The 10,432-nt window shown below is 39.8% G+C and overlaps 1 pseudogene across 1 annotated transcript; it reads right to left on the bottom strand.

The window, feature by feature from the left end:
- Nucleotides 1-5,161: 5,161 nt before the first annotated feature.
- LOC120809590 (putative acyl-CoA dehydrogenase 6 pseudogene) lies at nt 5,162-6,748 on the bottom strand (annotated as a pseudogene). Its single transcript, XR_013451192.1, has one exon. The product of XR_013451192.1 is annotated as a putative acyl-CoA dehydrogenase 6 pseudogene (transcript).
- Nucleotides 6,749-10,432: the final 3,684 nt, after the last annotated feature.

Below are 10,432 nucleotides of genomic sequence, written 5' to 3'. Positions count from 1 at the left end.
TCTCAGATCTCAGAGTCAATCCAGTCACAAACACTAGAAACAAAGTATTGTGGGACAAAATAAGTTATGTGCATTAATGTTGACAGTAATGGCAATGGGACTAATAACAGAGAAGCAGTAGGTGTCAGTGGGGCCATGTCAGGGTGCAGGTCCGGGGTCTAGATAGAACCATGATCGGGGAAAAAGGTGAATTAATGATGTGCTTTCATGAGATGTGAATTATTTTGGTACGTTCACACCAAAACCGAAGCAAATTATTTGTGTGTAGATTCCATGTAAAGTCAATTCCAGGAGGAGTCAGTAAAATTCAAGCTGTGTGCGGCGACGGATGATGTCATGAACCCCAACACAACACCGTTTGTGTAATTCACACAACAAATAAAGAGCAGAAATTGTGTTTATTTATTTCCATGGTGGATAGCAGAAACGATAACTGTCTTTACGGAGACACGTAACGGAGATAAGCGACGCCCCCTTCCAGGCGCTAATGAAGCGAAAAAAATGGGACGCGAATGAAGCGAAATAACCCGCTTTACTAGCGGGGCGAGAATTCGTTTCACTTTTGGTGTGAACGTACCATTACAAAAGGAGAAAGAGAAGAGGACAGACCAGATCAGTGTGTCCTAGGAAATCCCCCGGCAGTGTAGGCCTATAGCAGCTTATCAACAGGGTTCGTACGGTCATGGAAAACCTGGAAAAGTCTAACGAGAAGGCTGGTCTCGTCTGGCTTGATACAATTGATTATCGTCTGCATAACTGCATAAGGGTATGCAATGTTTTCACATCACTGTGTCATTTTAAACATTGGTGGAGTTCCACAATGATTAGATTAATGAAACAGAACCAGGCGAAGCTGACAAAAACAATGCGCATGTATATTTCTGTCTTAGTGCATACTCTGTTAATGTCATCAGCTCCACAAAAGAGACCACTGGAGTGGCTTTGCCTAATCCACACACGGCTATAAGCACAGTTGAAAAGAACACCTTAGAGGACAATATCTTTGATAACTAGAAAGCTACTGTGCATGCTGCTGCAGTGAAATGTCAGATTCTGCAAGCCTAAAAGAGATTGTCACAGTTGAAATCACAAAGGATTAATGTGCTGTACACTCAATACTATTTTTCAAAAAACATTTAATGAATGACCCAGAGGTGGCGTCAGGACTTTGACTTTCTGTGAAGACCAGGTAGAGCAGTGGTGTATAATTAGAGGTAAGCCTGCGGAATATTTTGGTTCCAATGTAGTTGGACATATTCCAGTTCATGATTGCTGTTCCATTGTACCACTATTCCTAAATTCAACAGATATTGTTCTACATAGTGCCATTTCAAAACCATTTCATTTTGGTTGTTCTTGGTTGTACTCTAGAAACGTCAGTCACTCACAGAAACATAATCTCATTTTCTTTACACTTATTTATGACATTAATTATGTATATCGTATAAATAGATATTTGTTTCCATTGCTAGTTTGGGGCCTTTAGATGGTTCAGAGGGGATTGTGTTTTAGCCTGGGGGAATCATCTTCTGAAAAGGCCTGCGTTAACTCAGGCTGATGGGTTGAGCATAGGGTTAAGGGCATAGCCTCAGAACTAGCTGAGGTGAAGAGACCAAGGTTAGCGCTAGGCTTAAAGATGAATACGACCAGTCTTTTTTCTGAGGCGGCCTGAATACAAGGACGCCAGCACACCACAGCACTGCATGGCTAGCAGGTATTGAGGCGGGCTACGCTACATAATTGGATTGAATGCTAGCCACGGTATTTATGTCACTTCACGTTTTGTCAATCCCATAACAGGCATGGCAACGGCGTGGGGATCTCCCATGGAGACGGGACTTTGCCTTATTCAGATAGAATGGAAAGAAAGAAGCCAAGCCTCATTTATTTCACGTTTAATTCTCACTCAAACCATTTTAAGGGCTGATGCTATTTGCATAACTGGGGAAAAAAGGATTCTGCCTTTTCAGTGTCCCAATGACACTGTGTGTATGGGAGAGAAAGAAAGAGAGAACAGGAACAGTGTTGTAATTGAAAATGTATTGTAGGCTTATCTATGCATATGCTGAGGGACAAGCTTTCTCACACGGATCAGCAGACAGAGAGATTCTGTTGCAGCACACTCATGCGTACTACTTTTTACACAGCCTAAAATCTTTTATGTGATGGCATTTCTATGCACCGTGACATAGTTATATCTCCCAATTCTCCACGGCGAACAAATATCTGAAACATTTTGCCACAAAAAACACAACTTATAAGTTATACAATATTTAATGAAAATAATCCCAATCACAAATTTAGCAAAAATTTGGAAGTTTAAATTAAAAGTTCAATAGTCCATTGCTCTCTTTGGAAATGCCTTTACTTAATATGCGGTTTTGATACGCAGAAAACAAAATCAAAATTACATATAAAAATGAAAGGGGAGAATCATAGATATCTCATAAGAATTGTGCCGACATTACATTACATTACATGTCATTTAGCGGACGCTTTTATCCAAAGCGACGTACAATAAGTGCATTCAACCATAGGGTACAAACTCAGGAGAACAAGAAACAAGAAAGTGCAATTTCCTCAAATAAGCCAATTTACAATTTGCTATAGATGAGTGACGTTACAAGTACAATTTAAGTGCACAATTTGTTAGTCTTTAGTCGAGATAGAGTCTGAAGAGGTGTGTCTTTAGTTTGCGGCGGAAGGTGAAGGCTCTCTGCGGTCCTGGTGTCTTCAGAGAGCTCGTTCCACCATTTCGGCGCAAGGACAGCAAAGAGTCGAGATCTAGTCGAGTGTTTTGCTCTCAGTGAGGGAGGGACGAGTAGTTTTGCAGATGCAGAGCGGAGAGTGCGGGTTGGGATGTAGGGTTTGACCATGTCCTGGATGTAAGCTGGACCCGATCCATTCACAGCCTGGTACGTGAGCACCAATGTTTTGAACTGGATGCGGGCGGCCACCGGTAGCCAGTGAAGAGAGCGGAGGAGTGGAGTAGTGTGGGAGAATTTCGGAAGGTTGAAGACCAGTCGAGCTGCTGCATTCTGAATGAGCTGCAGAGGTCGAATGGCGGTGGCAGGGAGACCAGCCAGGAGGGAGTTGCAGTAGTCCAGGCGTGAGATGACAAGAGCCTGAATCAGTACCTGCGCTGCCTTCTGAGTGAGAAGGGGACGTATTCTCGTGATGTTGTAGAGCGTGTATCTACAGGATCGCGTTGTCGCGGTGATGTTGGGAGTCAGGGAGAGTTGGCTGTCGAGTGTGACGCCGAGGTTCTTAGCGGTCAAAGTGGGCGTTAGCATCAAAATTAAAACAAATATATTGACTAATTTAGGTGTAATAATATGTCTATTGATATAATCAAATACATTTGCACAGTGAAAACTCTCACCAAAAATAAGAGGGAGGTTGAAGGAAGAAATCCTTGGTAGAGCAGCAGGGGAGGATCCATCTATGAGGGTGAGCAGAAGTAAATGTCATGTGTACAGAGTGAACAACATAAAATATTTTAAATACATTCACTGCATTATTCATGTAATACGAGTAGTGATAAGAATAATGGCAGGAAAATTAAGACTGCTAAAAATAACAGAAGCAGTGGATATAGATACGAATATATAGAAAATATCTATGATGACAAGAGCAGTAATAGTGTCAACAATAATGTGACTAATAATAATAAGGACCGTAGCATTGGATGTCAGGCAGGACCATAGCAAGAATACCAATACTAATGCCGCCATCAGATAAAACCACCATCACAACAGAAGGGAGTTTTTATTACTTGCTCAATGTCCCTTTGGCAAGATAACCGATGGCGGAGTCAGGGAACATGTTTTCTAAGAAAGTCTCATGCTCATTTTGTCCCATATATTTTTTCCAAATACGTGCAAATATTTATAGTGTCAGGATAGGCAAAATGCTAAACAAAAACTGTTAAAATAAATAGGCATTAAGTTGCCAGGCTATGTCTCTCAAGACCCTGCACATTTTACCAATCAGCAACACTATGTCACAGTTCTTTCTCCCTGCACAGTAGAGGGTGGATACCTGACCCGAGCCCGTCGGGCCGGGTTCGGATAAATATTTAGAAAATATAGTCGGGCTCGGGTCGGGCTCGGACACATCAGCGCGATAAGGCATTGAAGTCCACAACAACGTGGATTAAACCTCCAAGGTTGGACAATGTACATAGTTTTGTGTCGTGTGTATTCTATTTCTCCGCTTTTGCATTATTTATAATTTATTTTCAACGTGCTCGTGCATTTAACAGCGCTTGTTTGTTTGAGCGAGTATATTTATCTGTTGATGCCTGAGTTTAATAAAGGCAGGCAATAAAAAAAAACAAAAACGTTATTATGTGTGGAATGCCGTTCTAGTCAAAATTAAATAAATGAATAAATACGTAAATACATGAAATATGCATTTGAAATACATGATGAAAAAAACGAATGAGGCAATAAATACATAAATATTAAATACATTTAATTATTTCATGGTACTTTTATTTCATAATGCAATAAATACATAAATATTAAATACATTTAATTATTTCATGGTACTTTTATTTCATAATGCCACTTTTAATTTCCCGAGTCTTATTTCATAATGCCACTTTTCATTTCCAGAGTCTTTTATTTCATAATGCCGTTTTTCATTTCCAAAGACTTATTTCATAATTCCGTTTTACATTTCACGTTCTTATATGCATGTTACTGTATGTTAGTTATTTTAACATACTGTAAGATACCGTTAGAAATGCACCATAAATTTACAGCAATTTGTTACAGTGTAGTAAAATACTCAGTAGTCTGGGACACAGAAAAAATATAAAAAACACCATCTAGAGCAGTGATTCTCAACTGGTGGTTGCGGACCCGTTTTTAATGGGTCGCCTTTGCCTGGGAAAATAAAAATTTGAATTAAAAAAAAAGAAATTGTCATCCTGTGATTTTATTTTGAAGTGACTTTTTTAATGCAGCGGAGTGTCGTTTTTTTTGCCGGCTCGTCCGTCCATGTTTTCAGCAGCGTGTGCCAGGTTTAATTTATTTTGAATTTATGCAAAAGCTGCTCCTGAAGACATTTGTTTGAAATGGATGAAGATTCTTAATTGTTATGTATGTTGGAATACCTTGTGTCCTTACGGTACACTTTGTTTTTTTTTGCTAATTGACTTTTAATGTAAATAAACACATTCTATGATCTGAATTTAACAGAATGAGTGTGCTGATTACACATACAGAGAATACATTGCAAATATTAAAACTTCTATAACTTTTCTATAAATTAGTCAATGACATGCAATGTGGAAATTAAATTTTTTTTACAGACACTGCAGTGTCTATTTAAAAAGATTTAAGTCTTGATAAAATGACACTAATACAATTCAACTGTAGGCTGTTGATGTATGCCCCTAAAACAAAACAATAAAATGCTATGTAGTTTGTCACATAATATAACTGCACTTAGGTGACTTACGTTTAGCAATAAAATGACTCATTATCTGCTATGGAGCAGCGTGCATCGGTCAGTCTGGATCAGATGTTTATGACTTAATTTCTTGGCTAGTGTGTCCATGTATTTGCAGATGATTACCAGCATCACCTCATCGGTACCTCCACCAATTGAAAGTAACCTAGAATCTCTGTAGAATCTGCTGACAAGCATGTCGCTGGTGAAGCCCATGCCTCCCCAATACTGGAGGCAGCTGTCGCCCACCTCCCTGGCCAGACGGCCGGTCTTTAACTTGGCCATGGATGCCAGTTTGGTGACATCGTTGCCTTTAATGTACAATGCTGTGGCACGGTGGAGGAGGGAGCGGAGCAGCTCCACCTCCGTCTGCAGCTCGGCCAACCTGAAGTTAACTGATTGGTAGTAGAGGACGGGCAGCTTGAAGATCTTCCTCTGCCGGGTGTACTGGATGGTCTCCTGAATGATGTTGTCCATCATGGTCACGATATTGCCCACAGCCCAGAGCTGCTCCTCCTGGAACTGAAGCATCTGATAGGTGAAGCCCATGCCTTCCTGGCCAACGATGCTCTTGCAGGGCACACGGACGTCATCGAAGAACACTTCGGCCGTGTCCGACGACCACATGCCGAGTTTCTCAATCTTGTGGACTCCTGGCAGGTGCATGGGCAAACAGATGAGGGACTTGTTCCTGTGTGGGGGCCCGTCGCTTGTGTTGGCGAGGAGACGTATCCATATCCAGGCCTGGGTACCGTTGGTGGTCCACATCTTCCCCCCGTTGATCACATATTCATCCCCTTTCTTCACTGCCTTTGTCAGGATACTTGAGACATCAGAGCCGGCTCCGACTTCACTGACCCCGAGGCAGGCCACTTTGTCCCCCGCGATGGAGGGAAGGAGGAACTCTTCCTTTAGCTCGGCTGAACCAAACCTGGCCAGTGCAGGGGTGGCCATGTCCGTCTGCATCAACTGATTTGTTAACCCCGAGAAAGCCAGCGTTTCCTAAGATCTTGAAAACTTTGTGGGCTGGAAACGTCCCCTCTGCTTCCCACTGATTCACGTGGGGGTTGATCTCCTGGTCGACGATCTTTCTGAGGGACTCCTGCAATGCAAAGTGGTCTCGTGTGTAGATTAAATGGTCACCCGCCACCTCTGTGGCGCTGGACGGGACGGGTTTAGATGACACATTGTCAGACAGCGACCGGGCGCCAACACAACAAGTAAATTTGTAGAAATTACGACTGATGGCCAGCTGGTTCAACCTGGGTGAACGTGACATTAGAGGCATGAAGGTAAAACGGATTCATTGTAATTAAAAGCCTACAATGGACAATGGACCCTAATCAACACAACACAAGGCAAGAGCAGACTGAAAGTGAAATGTAAAGAAAAAGAACATCAGCGTGTGTTTGTTGTTGTTCCAGATGGACATGACTCATTATTAGGTGACAAAGCACGTGAAAGGTTAGGCTTAACTAAGAGGGTTTACTGCATTAGCAACATCAGTGCACAGCATAATGTAGCTTCAATTGTGGATCAGTATACAGACATCTTCAAGGGGTTTGGTGTCATATTATTCACCTACACAATACAATTGAAGGAAGCAGCCTATTGCCATTCATATTTGTTTATTTAAAAGGATGCCCATTAGCTGACGCTGAGACGACAGCTAGTCTTCCTGGGGTCCACAATTACAATTACTCACATATATCATATATAAATACACACAAAAGACAAGAAAAAGTAACAATTCTGAAAGTACTGATTAAGGTAATAAAAAATAATGCAAAACACCAGGACACATGATACAACTTCGCTCAACCATTCCAGACGATGTTATGATGTTGAAAACAAATGCAGTGTTAATCTTTTTTTAAAACCAGTTTTTCCCTTGATTTCACAAACCCCAACTGGAAGATTGTTCCAAAGCACAATTGACCTATAAAACACGGTCCTCTTCATAGAGTCAGATTTAGGTGGGGGTAAAGAAATCTGATGACTATTCGCCCCTCTTGTGTAATGTGAATGCATATCTGAATAGTAAATTATATTGTCATAAAGAAATTTAGGAATCCGGATGTTAATGATTTTATGAAAATACACTAACATATTAGCAGATAGTCTATGCTTGACCACCAGCCAAGCAAGACGGTCATGCATCTCTGCAACACTGGTTCGCAAAGAACAACCAAGAACCAGTCTTGCAGCCTTATTTTGAGCCACTTGTAATTTTTTTAAATGACTGCTTGCTGCAGCACACCATACAACAGAACAGTAATCCAGAGGACACAAAGCCAATGTACGAACAACACGACTGAACAACCGTGAATTTAGAAATTGTGCACATTTACGCGTTACTGCTACAGCTCTACCCATTTTAGCAACCACTTTGTTGATAAGTATATTCATTTTCGGATTATCAGATAGTCTATGCTTAGAACCCAATATTATACTCATAGTTTTTGAAATATTTAGAACAAGTTTATTTGTTTTGATCCAGTTATACAATTTGCTCATCTCGCAAGACAGAACCTGATTAAGCTCTGAACATGTGGGGGCTGCATAATAAAGAGTGGAATCATCAGCAAACATAGTTAATGTAGCCTTACTGAGTATATACGGCATATCATTCGCAAAAATCGGAAATAACAAAGGTCCGAGGCAACTTCCTTGAGGAACACCACAATCCAGGGACTTGCTACAAGATAATGCACCATTAAAATAAACTCTTTGCGACCTCTCCGACAAATAGCTCTTAAACCACCTGATTGCTGATGAAGTAAAACCATAACTAATGAGTTTGGAAATCAAAATGTCATGGTCAATCACATCGAAGGCAGCACTGAAGTCTAGTAATACTGTACCCACTAGCATTGAGTTATCAATTGCTGTTAGCCAGCTATCCAACATTTGCGTCATTGCAGTGCAGGTGGAATGACCATTCCTATAAGCATGCTGAAACATCGTAGTCAAATTGTTGTTAGAAAAGTAATCTTGTACTTGCTCAAATACAATCTTTTCCAGTAATTTACTTAGAATAGGCAGAATGCTAATAGGCCTACTATTTGGGCCACAGAAAGTTGATTTTGTATCTTTGGGTAAAGGGATTATCTTGCCCTCCTTCCAAAGTTTTGGACACACACCACTAATCCGACATCTGTTAAAAATGTGACAGATTGGCTTAGAAATATGTCCAGTTGATAACTTCAACAGCCGACTATCCAAGTTGTCTGTACCAACAGACCCACCAACAGTTAAAGATCTCAACAACATTTCCACCTGTACGACATTAACCTGATTAAATTCAAAACTACACATTTTATCTTTCATAATACACCTTTCAATTAGCTCATTTGAGTTTGAACCAACAGTGCATTTCATTGTCTCTCTAAAGTTAAAAACCTTATTAACAAAATAATCATTAAAATAATTTATATATATAAAATAATCTGTATTGGCTTAGTCAAATAAACTCCATCCAATTCAACAAAGGAAGTGCAAGTAGATTTTTTCCCCATGGTTTCATTGAGTACATTCCACATTCTCTTACTATCTGTACCACTATCGTCAATTCTCTTCTGAAAATATTTTTTCTTTTTCACTCTATTCTCCTTGGTCACCTGATTCCTTAAAATACGATAAAATGTTCTGTCCTCAAGAGAGTCCGAAAGTACCGCAACCTTTTTAGCCTCTTCCCTTTGAGCCATTAAGCTCCTTAACTCAGTATCAACCCAAGGAGCACTTTTGGCTTTAACTGTAACTTTCTTTAATGGAGCATGATTGTTAACAATTCTCATAAAACAATCCATAAATAAATCAAGGGATGCATCCACATCATTAATGTCACTAATCGAATTCCATTCAATATTATCCAATTCATTTAAAAAACTCTCCTCATTAAATACCCTATAAGATCTCTTCATAATTATTTTAGGAGAGGCTCTAGGTAGCTTAGTTCTTCTGGAGACAGCAATACAGTTATGATCGCTAAAGCCAACTGTTACAGAAATAGGTGTTGAGCACATATCAGGATTATTAGTGTAAATATGATCAATACATTTTGATGTTAAAGATCCTGTATTGTTACTAGAAACTCTTGTTGGTTGATCCATTAATTGAGATAAACCACAGGTGTCTGTCATGGTTTTAATCTTAATCTTCAGAGGACAAATATCAGACAGCCAATCAATATTTAGATCACCCAGCCCGTATAGCTCTCTGTTTTCCTCAGTCACCTTATCTAGCATATTACATAAACCATTTACGTACAATCGGTTTTACATGTGGAAGATGTACCTGTAACCATAACACTTCAATATCATCAACCATTAAGTTGTGTCTCAATTTAACAGGGAAATGATCCCGTATATAAATGGCCACACCACCTCCAAACCGGTTTCGATCTTTTCTATAAATTGAAAACCCCCCTATATCAACATCTGAATTGTCTATGAAGTGATCCAGATGAGTTTCAGAAATCATAAGTATGTCTATTTTGTTTTGTTCAAAAAATAAAAACAGGTCTTAAATTTTGTTCCTTAGACTACATATATTTATATGCGCAAGTATTAAACCTTTAGGTAGTTTATTTGTACTGGTCATCTTTGTTGAAAGTAAATAAGTCCTATACTATGATCTAGTTGAATATCTTATACACCGAGTTATTTTATTTTCATCAAGTAGGCTACAAACATAAGTCCTGCACACATGCATGTACACAAACATATATAAAATTGAGCTTTAATGATCACTAGGTCGATAACTGACTTTGTCCATCCCTTGGGGTGATGATTCAGTTTATCATACTTCAAACTCGCTTTATCCCCTCTCTCTCTTGCAGCTTTCACCATCGGCCACAACTCTTTCCTCCTCAGTTGCACAGCTTCCGAGAAATCTTCGTTAATGTAGATCTTAGTGCCCTTTAATTTCTTGGCAGAAGAAATTAAAGGCCATATGATTGGAACATGTCATG

Source organism: Gasterosteus aculeatus, chromosome X, assembly GCF_964276395.1.
Source record: "Gasterosteus aculeatus chromosome X, fGasAcu3.hap1.1, whole genome shotgun sequence".
NCBI lineage: Eukaryota > Metazoa > Chordata > Actinopteri > Perciformes > Gasterosteidae > Gasterosteus > Gasterosteus aculeatus.
The sequence above is the reverse complement of the archived record's forward strand: the minus strand, read 5'-3'. Positions and strand labels throughout refer to the sequence as shown.